Source organism: Drosophila sulfurigaster, unplaced genomic scaffold, assembly GCF_023558435.1.
Source record: "Drosophila sulfurigaster albostrigata strain 15112-1811.04 unplaced genomic scaffold, ASM2355843v2 contig_182_pilon, whole genome shotgun sequence".
Taxonomy (NCBI): domain Eukaryota; kingdom Metazoa; phylum Arthropoda; class Insecta; order Diptera; family Drosophilidae; genus Drosophila; species Drosophila sulfurigaster.
Window position 1 is genome coordinate 253,268 of NW_026909662.1, and position 11,409 is coordinate 264,676.

Below are 11,409 nucleotides of genomic sequence, written 5' to 3' on the forward strand. Positions count from 1 at the left end.
AATCCCATACAAACAAAAATCAATTTAGAGTTGAGCAAGACATACACAACAAAAAAATTTCAAAGAAACCAAAAACAAAAAAAAACAAAACAAGGAAAATTAAAATAAACTTTAGAAGCTTTTATACGCCAGAATTTTTTCTAAGCAAAATAATAAGGTACATAATTAATACTACTATAATAACTAACTAAACAAAATACCAAAAATACGCCACTTAATTATTAAAAATGATATAAATTGTAATTAAACAATGTGAATATATACAAGACACAGATACAAAAGCCTTACAAACACTCAAAAAAAAGAAAGAAAAATACCAAACACACGCCTCATTTTTTGTATACCCTCTGCAAAAAAAAAACCAAACACTTTTTGGCAAACTAACAAAAACAAAGAAATGGAAAAAAACTATTACATTTATGCGAAAAAAAAAATAGAAAATAAATTCTTAAAATATAAATGAAACCCAGTCTTCGGTACATCGAAGAGTAAATACCTCTGCAGAGTGACGTCAATTTGGACAGAAATTAGAGTTGAGTAGAGACATCTCAAGAAACAAAAATAAAGTCAACATACAGAATATCAATTAATTCGATCCGATGAATCCTTAAATAAAAATATTTGAAGCAAATTTGGTCAAAGTCAAAGTTTGTGACTAATTGTTCCTATCACATCTACATATAGTATAAATACAGTAATCAAAGTAACGTAGATTAAATATTGAGAGAATAGTTTGCATTTAAACTGACATACAGACGGAATAGATGTATATATGTATATATACATCATATGTGTATATATTTCTCTGAACATCTGAAGAATACTGTTTTTTATCTCTGCAAAGGTATAACAAAAAAAACAAAAAGAAAAAAAGAAAACAAAACTACCAATGAAAGTACTAAGCGTTTATGCTCTAGACTCTAGATTCTAGTCTCTAGACGAAAAAGAACCAAAAATTTTACAAAATACCAAGAGAAAACCAAAATGAAAGCAATGTTAAACATTTTCCACCAAAATTTGAGGAGCATAATTGATGTGTATACAACAATATAATCTGAATAACAATTAATGAGTATGAACATTACAACTCGAACATAATAACGTAATAACTACTACTATAATGATAAACAAGAATGATTTCGTACACACGCCCTTTGTTTTTGAACATGAAAAAGCTGCCTATTTAGTAAATATTTACAAATCTTACTGACAACAACAACAAAAGAAAAACAAAGCAAAAACAAACAAACAAAAAATAAATAAATAACAACTTATAATTGTATGTACCAACCAAAAATAATACATTCCAAAATAGTTCGTTCATATATATATTTAATTGTGTTTTTCCGTTGTATTACGCCCGAAAAAATACAAATTATAAAATTAACATTAAAAACGAGAAAATTTAATAAATTAAAACTTAGAGAGCCATGCATATTTACAAAACTATATAAAACAAATATATAGGTTATATACCACAAATGCTTGGACAGAACAAAATGGGCATTTGCCTCGACGCTGAACTTATGAACAACTGATGAAAATACCATAAATATACCAAATAAACAAAATTAACAAAAAATTAAGAAACCACAAAAAAATGGAAATAATTAAATTAACTTTATAAAATGAAAACAATATGACATAGTTGTACAATTTATTTGAAAGAAAAATCAATTAATAAATGCTGTAATTAATGTGTATAGTAAATTAATTATTATGACATTAGCATTGATATTAAAACACACACACACACACACAAACATAAACACACCAACAAACATATACACACACACACTCATGTTAATAAATCTTTGACTATGTTAAAGAAGAATCCGAAGAAAAGCGTAAGAAAATGTGAAAATACTACTCGTATTCATTCATTATGAGAATTATATTATAAAAGATGAAAAAGCAGCTGAAGAATAAATTGATATTTGATCTATCAGAGCAATGAATATGAAGAAGTCGCAAACGAAATGATTTGAAAAAAACAAAAAAAAGAAAAACAAAACAAAAAAGAAAACAAAACAAAATGCAAAACAAACACAAAAGAATGAAAAGAAATACAATAACAAAATAAATATGTTTTTAAGCTCGTTTTATTTGTATTCTCTATTTTGTGGGGATGGGATTTCCACTTGCATCTGAAGAACGGCATTAATTTCCATATTAATTCTGTGTAAATCACTATAATGTTAGAGAGCTGGCTTGCTTCTACTCCTTCTTAATTTGAAGTTTAACAACTGAGAGAAAAATAGTAATTTGAGTAAAATCAAATTCATTGGAATATCATTTCAGGTCCGAGTATTAGCTGTGATATTATTGTATTCTGTAAGTTCGGTTAATAAGGAACTTGATCTATTCATTTACGTCAATTACAAAATGTTAGATAAATTATAAATACTATAATCTATATAGCAACCTTATTAAAATACAATTGAAACGAAATTCTTAAACTTTTTTTACCTTTCTCTGAGTTATAGCCTTTCATTAAACTACAGTTGTTAGTTTATTATCAATGATTCAATGCTTGGTTTTAATTCAGCTTCATAATCAATTCAATTACTACAAAGTAAACCATTTAATATATTAAACCACTTGCATGCAAAGTATGTTTTTTGACTGACTCCTTTTCTGAAACTTTGTTAGCAATCATCGTGATGATCAATCAAAAGGATCGGCAACTTTTCAGACGACGTGCTACAAGTTCATAACGTTCTCACCTCTTATTTTGTGAATATGAATTTGAAATAAAATGGAATTTCTAATAGCCATTGGCAATTCATGTATGTGATTGTCGGATGATGTAGAAATCGCCGAGATCACGATATCCATTGCACGTGATTTATAAGCTGTAAAAGTAGCTTTCCGTCAAAAAGATACCGAAAGTCCCACCAAAACGTAATTGTTTCCGTGCAATAAGTCGACAGGTAAGTGTAATTGAATTAGTTGTTTATTGTTTATTTTAATTACATTTGCTTTTTAGGGGTTGTTTTTTGTTCGTGTGTGTGTGTGTTTTTTTTGTGTTTTGATTTCCTCTTTTGCCACATTTATAATAAATATATTTTAGTTATTACATGGTTTGCTGCATAATTTGCATTATTTTTCGCATGGTTTCGAAACAATAAAAGTGAATTTGCTTTTGTGGTTCATTTTGTTGTCGTTTCTAGTGAGTATTAAAAATAATATTGCAAATTGCATAAACTTTCATTTCTCTCATACATTTTAAAAGTATTTCATGTTATCAATCAATTCACATCTACGTATAATTAATCATCTTGATGAGATCCTAACATTGCCTATCATTTTGTCGCATTCGCTTTCGCTTCCATTTCCGTTTCCAATATCAAACCTACTTAAGAATAAGTTATGTGAGTGTGTGTGTGTTGGTGTGTGTATCCAAGTGTGGACGTGTGTGTGTGTGTGTGTGTGTGTGTGTGCTAACTATGCATGTGTGTACAAAAAGAGATTTGTTCTCTCGCCCAAAAAAAAAATGCAGTTAATTGATTACAATTACAATTACAATTAGAGTTACAATTACAATTAGAATTATATAAAGAAATAAATAAATAAATAAATAAATAAATAAACAATCATATAGTCAAGTACACATATAGCTAAAAATTGCATCTCTCGTATGACATTTATATTAAGACAATAAAAAAAAAAATGATGAACAAAAAACATTAATTTACAATTATTTGTATTGTAAGCATATTTTATTTATCATGATGCCTATTCTTTGCTATATATATATGTATTTATATATATAGTCGGTATGTGGGGGTTTCTTTATGGGTTTGTTCTAATTGTTCATACGTTTGCCCCTCGGCGCCGTCGCCAATACTGCGCAGCGCCTCCACATCCTCCACAACGACATCATCATCATCCTCTACTTGCTGCTGCTTCTCCTCAGCCTCAGCCTCAGCTTCAGCCTCAGCTTCATCATCATCCTCCTCGTCGTCGTCATCGGTTCGCAACTGCAGCGGCAGATGCAATTTCAAACGGGTTGCTAGAATGTTTGCGCATTGCGACAGACGCCACAGCCCAGGGCAAACTCCTCACCAGTCGGGGGATGCATCACATGCAGCGGACACTCGTCTCCAAGCAGCTGCTTGGCCTTCGGTCCGGCGGGACACTGTGGCAACTTATTCTTCGGTATGTTCGTGAGACGCTGAAAGTCATCGTGGCACGTGTCGCAAAAGTGCGTGGTGCCAAAGCAAAAGAACACGGCCACCGAGCAGCAGTAGCGACACTTGTACTCGAAAATCGGTGCCATGTTTGGGGCACATTTGTGCCTGGGCCACATCCGAGCAGCCGCCACAGACGAGCTCCTCCGGATCGAATTTCTCACCGATCTCAGCATCGCAACGCGCCTCGCCGCCATAGTATGCCTTCTGGCACTTGAAGCACACGTAATACGCATAACGATCCATGGCCAGTTGGGTGACATCTTTGCTATCCGTATCCTTGACCACACCCTCGTACTTAATGCTGTTAGGAATGCGTTCTTTTAGTTACAGTCGATGGCATTGTGTCCGTTGCTTACTTACCGCATGATCGCCTTGCGTTTGACGTCTTGCTTGAGTCCATTGATGGGCTCCAGAATGTCGGCCAGCAATGGATGCTGTATGTCCGCCTTGCAGATGGGGCACAGCGAGAAGCCAAACGTGATACGTGGTCCGCTCCAGCGTTTCTCCAGCACCGCCTTGCAGCAATGAAAGTGAAACACATGACCGCACTCCAACTGCAATTGAAATTCACGATTAGCTGTTGATACTGTTGAACTTTCTCTCTCTTTCGTCTCTGACTTACGTGTATGGAGGGCGCACACGAGAGCGCCTCAACGAAGCAGATCATGCACATGTCATCGGCATCTTGGGTTAGTTTCGGATCGCGCAGCTCCTCGGCCAGCTCATTCTCGCGTGCATGGCACACATGCTTGCAGACAGGGCAAGCACTTGCGTTCGCCTGCAACGCCGCCGCAGGCATGACCGCAGGGCTTTGTTTTCAGGCAGGAATTGGCCGCATACTCCTGGCATTGGGCATCGGCGCACACGTTGCCAATCTCCAGCAGACCCGAGTTGCCAGTGAGGCCGCAGAAGCGACACCGTCCGACTGCCTCCTGTGGCCCCGGAAATGATCGTGTGGCTGCCATCGCGAAACTCGACCATCGCCTTCAGGGTCTTTGAGTCGGCCAGGGCCAAGAGCCAAAAGAGTTTGGTGCGACCGCACGATTCATGCAGCTCCACGCGTATCGCCTCCTCCTCCTCCTTGCACACCTGCGAAGTAGTATCTAAAAATTATATGCATTCTTCTTTGGGGACTCAACGTTTTACAACTTACCGTGCGCTTATGTGAACGCGTCTTGCGATTCAAGTGCAAAAAGCGATCGCAGTCGCCGCAAAGCGAACCGCAGGTCTCGCATTGTATGATCGCCGCTGTTTCGCCATCGTCGTGATTGCTGCACATGGGACGCGTGTCGCAGAGCTTTGACCATTGGCCCGAGGAGAGTTTCTCGACGTGATCACGCTCAGCAGCACAGAGACTGGCCAACGCCAGCCACAATGTTGCCGTCTTTGTGCAATGCTCCGGCGTGCGATAGATCTCCTCGAGGCGTGTTAAATTCAACACTGACTCGGCAATGGCCGCCTTGGTGATCTGTGACCACTTCTCGCTCAGCTTGCCCTGCAAAAGTAAGACGTGGTATGGTTAATTGCTTGAATTTGAAAACGAGTAGAGAAAACTACAGTCGCGAGTGTGCTCGACTATGATAAGGCTATATTTGGTATATAAATATATTATTACTAAAAAAAATACTAAAATATACCGAAGGATACATATATTTGGTAGCACTACAACATTAATATACCAAAAATATAAAAATTAAATTAACACTATATTTGGAAGAGAAACCGGAGACCGATTTTTCTTTTTCGCAACAAATTCTTTAACTAATAGGTGTTCCGGCCAAAACTCTTTACTGCACATCATGCTAAATTGTTCAGCAGGAACACTTATTTTAAAAGATGAAATCTCCCGTTCATACGAGAAATTAAATTTATCTACTTTAACCCTGGCTTGGGATTTGGACTTAATATAAGCCCGAACATCATCAGATGTCGTATCAGGGGAAAGCCTTGAAACAAAAATCTGCTTAAGAGGTGGCACTGCAATTAATGAATTGCGGACAACTGAGGTAGGGCTGGAGGCGATTCTTGTATCGTTACAGCACTAACGATCTCAACAGAGGATGGTGATGGTTGAATTTCTTCAACCGTCTCCATCTCAGTCGGCAACAAAATCGAAGCCGGAGCCGGCGACTCCAATCTTAATGACGTAATGTCATGATCTGGAACATCCAGAGCTACCGAAGGTTGAGGGGACGGAGAACTAAACGACATTAATTCCCCAGCAGGTGGTACAGATAAGCATGGAACATCAACTGGGACAGAAAGCTCGATTGGGGTAATCGACAGACGCGTATTGGCCTTTTACGCTTCGGAGACTCGGTCAAGAGCTTCATACTCTTAAACCCAGAATCTAAAGCAGAAAAGCTATCGGAGAGTTTTTAAAGCCCGCCAATATATCTTTAAAAACCAGTTCGCGTCTGCCGTATAAACCCAGCAATATCGCGTTCAGAGTCCCTACAATGTTCACAAGTCCATCTCAATCCAGACTTGGCCGAAATCAAATCAACAATACGGCCGTTAAAGCCAGCACATTTTTCATGTGCAACGTTGTCACATAACCAGCAACAAACAAAACCCATTTTGGCACCAACTGGCACCCGGCATTTCTTGTTATAGCAGACCAACATGTTGCTAAAACAAAAGATTATTAAACCAATTAAAAAAACAAAAAAAGAAATAAATCAAAATAGGTAAATTATTTGCAAACTAATGTGATCTGTACTTACGAAGAGCACAAAAACACAGAGAGTATGCACAGGTCGAGCAGAGACGCAAGATAGGTAGGCAACTACAACACCAAGAGAGGGAGAGTTACTATTCTAAAGAGCGTTGAGAGCACAAAGCACAAGCACTGAGAGTAAAGCGCGGGTCGAGCAGACGCAAGATAGACGATAGCCAACAACAACACCAAAGAGAGGGAGAGTTAACTATTGTAACAGCGTTGAGCGCAAAAGAATAGCAAGTGAAAAAGAAGCGCGAAAGTAAACAAAAATACACAAAACAAAGTGCAGCGGCAATGAAAACAGAATTGTTTTGCTAACAAAGCAAAGCAAAGTTTGACCACACAATTTGTTGTTATATTTTTAGAAAAATGATAATAATTTACTAAATACACGAAAGCACACAGCGATTTAACGATCAGTAGTTAAATACAAGTGAGAGAGTAAAATTAATGTTATAATAATTGTAAATAAATATGAAATTTAATGAAAAATCACAAATTTAAGAGGGAAGAAAAAAACACGTCCGACTGCGAATGCGAGAGCGAGCGAATAAAATACCAAACATTTATAAATATACCGAAAGCAATATTTAGTATTTAAAAATACCAATCCCGAAATTATTATACAAAAATAGCGAAGACTATACAAGTATTTGATATATCAATACATAGAACTAACGCGTTAATATACCAAAAATAGTAAAATATACCAAATGATATATTTGATAGTACTACCCCATTAGTATACCGAAAATATTCTTAAGCCATATATATGGTATATCAATTTAGTACTACCATACATAAAAACACACCAAGAAATACTAAAATATACCAAAAGCTATATTTGATATATCAACATAGTACACCCAAATTAATATACCAAAAGTATATAAATATACCGAAAGCAATATTTAGTATATGAATATACTACTACTGAATTATTATACAAAAATACCGAAGACTATAACATATTTGGTATATCAATATAGTTTTACATTCAAAATATACTAGATTGTCGGACAGACGGACATATCTACATCGTCTCAGCATAGCTGTAGGTATAATAAAATAACTAAATCAAGTAACTTACGCTTGCCAAATCCCGTATGAGGCCAATGATGCTCTCTCCGCCTGTTTGGTGGAGATGATACCGTTGAGGAACCAGCGTTGATTCAGATTCCGTTTGGACTCCTTCTTCACGGGCGCCGCATCAAAGCGAAAGGGATCGCTGCCACCGGGCGCCGTTGATGAGGCAGTCGATGAGGCGGTCGCCAATTGCTCCGCTGTTGTGGGACGTGCACGCAACAGTTGCACGGACAGATCCAACGAACTGCAGAGACGCACAAATGCCGGCGTCTTCTCCAGCTGTCCCGACTTCGCTGTTGCCGTTCCGATGTTTCCGCCAGCCGTTGTGTTGCCGCCACTTGGCACCGTCACGCCGCCGCCAGCTGCATTGGCCGACGTTGTCTTTACCTTGACCTGCAACTGCGGTGACTTGGCAATAACGGCCAGGAAAATGTCGAGCAGCCCCAAAGCGACTCATGTCAAAGTCGCTGGCACTCTGATGCGCGATGCTGTAGTCACGCCGGTGGCAGCCGCTGCACGCCGAGCAGCTCGGCGAAACTCTCCGGGGTTATTTCGGGAAGTATGCGACGCAACAGCGCGCGTCACCTGACGCTGCACTCGATCGCTGCCCGTGTGCAGCAAACCGAGCAGATCCGCAGCAGACCGTACTGTTGCGACAGATAGGAGCGACCAACCACGCTGCCGGAGAGCGCCAGCACCATGCTGAGCATCTCAAAGCAATAGGTGTCCGGGGCGCGACTGCGTTCCGAGCTGCTGTCGCTGGAGATGAGCGCTGAAGCGCCAGTGGTCGCTGACTGAGGTGCTGCGGCTGTTGTTTGTTGTGCCGGCTGATGCTTGAGCACATGTGCCAAATTGGCCAGCTCCCAGTCCTCCTTGGCCCGTTGCGCCTCCTTCTTGATGGCGTGCACAATGTGCACAATCACCTGCTTCTGCAGATGCGACAGTTTGCTGCGCGAGAACAGTATACCGACCATGTGTTCCCGGAGATCAAGTGAGTCCGCCAGCATGGAGTTGCCACCACCGTCCAGAACCGAAGAGGAGCCAGCAGCTCCGCCCGCTCCCCCGCCAGTGGCTGTGACCGCATCGTTCACATTGCTGATCAGCTTGCCAAAGACCTGGCCGGTGATGAGACGGAAGACCCGCAGTGTTTCCGCCTCGCAGATTTGCTGTTGGAATGCGTGCTGCGTGTGACATGCGCAGATTGGAGCGATGCTCCGCCAGCAACTCTTCGCCAGCAACAGCAGCACCAGCTGCTCCTTGTTGTTGTTGTTGTCCGCCAGGCAGTCCCAGCAGCTTGATTTGACGCACCCGCAGTGTGTTCTCCGGTCCGTGGAGCTCGAGGCGAAAATGTGTGGAGCTCTCGTCGCTGATTTTGGCCGCAATCCAAACGCATGCCTTCTGATCCACATCCACTGATTTGATCAGATTGGTATCGCCGAGCGATTGGCCGGCATAAAACACCACATTCAGCACCTTGCATTTGCGGATAGAAATGGAAAGTGAGGTAATGCGTTAAGTGGGCCTAATTATCGATGTATTTCCCATGCTATTGATTTAGGACTTAATTGGCCTAACGTAGTTCTGAATCGGTAATTAGCCCACTACCGCACAGAGCAGTATATTTCCGGCTATCTCTGGTGAATATGTAGAATGTAGCAACCTCCTGCAGTGTCAATGTACATATATCAGAACCTTGTGGTAATCAACCTATATATGCATCGACCTACTGCAATGTTATCTTTATGGGATATGCTAGTTTGGAGCGCACCTAATGTAGTACAGCGATGTAAGCCAATACGAACCCTTAACACTACTCAAATAGTGCAATAGCTGTAATATATATTTATCAAGCATAATTTTGCGTTTGCCGATCTAGTGAATTACTAACTTATTGCGGCAATGATCTACCGACCGAGCAAGCAACTCATCTAGACAAACTACAATTGCCTGCAGTTCCTTTTATTATGGAGCCTTATTCACTTCAAGAACCATACCGATCTTATACAATTTTTATTCTGCTGAAAATATCCAAGTGATAAGCAATCTATTGCTGCACTAATTTAGAACAGAGCCTTGTAGTTTACCTACATTACCGATGCAATATACCGGCAAAGCGGGTTTGCTTATTTTGATAAGTTTCGTCCTCCTGCAGTACCATTTAATGTATTACCGATTTAAAGCAATAAGAATGTAATACAGTAATCACCTAAAAGCACTTCGACCTTATGCTTTATCATCCCCTACAGAAAATATCTTATGCAGTTGCAGCCTCCCGCAGAACGGATGTAGATCACAACTTTGTGGTTGTTCGATCCTAGCAAAGAGCAAGCGAGCTTCTTATCTATGTATTCGTATATAAATAACGGCCACCAATATTTCTTCTGCAAGTACTAACCTTGTTTAACACCGACCCTTGCAGTACCTTCTACGGGTACTAATTCACATCATTAACAAAAACAAAAACTTTAGCAGAGTTTCCCAATCGTTGCACTATAAAAGAGAGTATCAGGGATGCTTCTTCAACTTACCTGAATGTCGCGGCTGTTGTCGATGTGCACGAGCACAAATTTGCAGGCATAGCTAAGCTTGCTCATTGAGAGCTCAATGATCTTGCATTTGTTGCGATCCTCCTCGTCGCTCTCCCAGAACGTCTCTGTCGAATTGTCCGTAAGGGACTCAGCCATGGCGGGACGCGACGAGACCGTCACCTCAGGCATGCCAGCCAAATCGGTGTAGCAAATGACTTTGGCACCCGGCACACTGCTCGAGGGGTTGAGCTGATTGCTAGCTGTGGCAATATTATGCTCGGCATCGCAGTGGATCTCGTTACCAGTGGCTGCCAGCATTGTGGACGCGGCCATGGCATCGTTCTGCTCATCGGACTTGGACAGGATCTTCGAGATGTTGCCAAACACATGTGAACTATGCAGGAACTGATGATCGGCCTGCCGGAAGCGTATGCCAAAGCATTGAATCGCCACCCGCTGCAGCGGTGATCCCAGCGGCAGATGCAGCGTTAGATCCGCAACCGATTGCAGCAGAATGTGCAGCGATTGAGTGATCAAATGTGCCAAAGCGTCCACTGATCTGTGTAGCATACGCAGCAGGATGCTCCAATGCCGGTTCGGCCTCCTCGTACTTGCCATCCCACCAGCTCAACGCTGCCCAGCGCCAGCGAGCTGACAAACCACCACATCAGATCGTGCAGACAAACGCCTTGGGTGACGCTGCGCAGCAACAATTGAGCGCCTGCAGCGCATAGATTCGGCAGGCGGCGATCGCTTAGACTGCACGTCGCATTGCACCGCGCAATCGGTCCAGCTCGTAGCTTCACAGGTCATGAACGCCATCGAGGAATTTGTAAAGCATCAAAATCAATGCGTTATTAAATTTTACTTCTAACTT

At 40.7% G+C, this 11,409-nt stretch overlaps 1 pseudogene; it reads right to left on the bottom strand.

Annotated features, from left to right (window-relative positions):
- Positions 1 to 3,998: 3,998 nt before the first annotated feature.
- Positions 3,999 to 10,851, bottom strand: LOC133849685 (E3 ubiquitin-protein ligase highwire-like; annotated as a pseudogene).
- Positions 10,852 to 11,409: the final 558 nt, after the last annotated feature.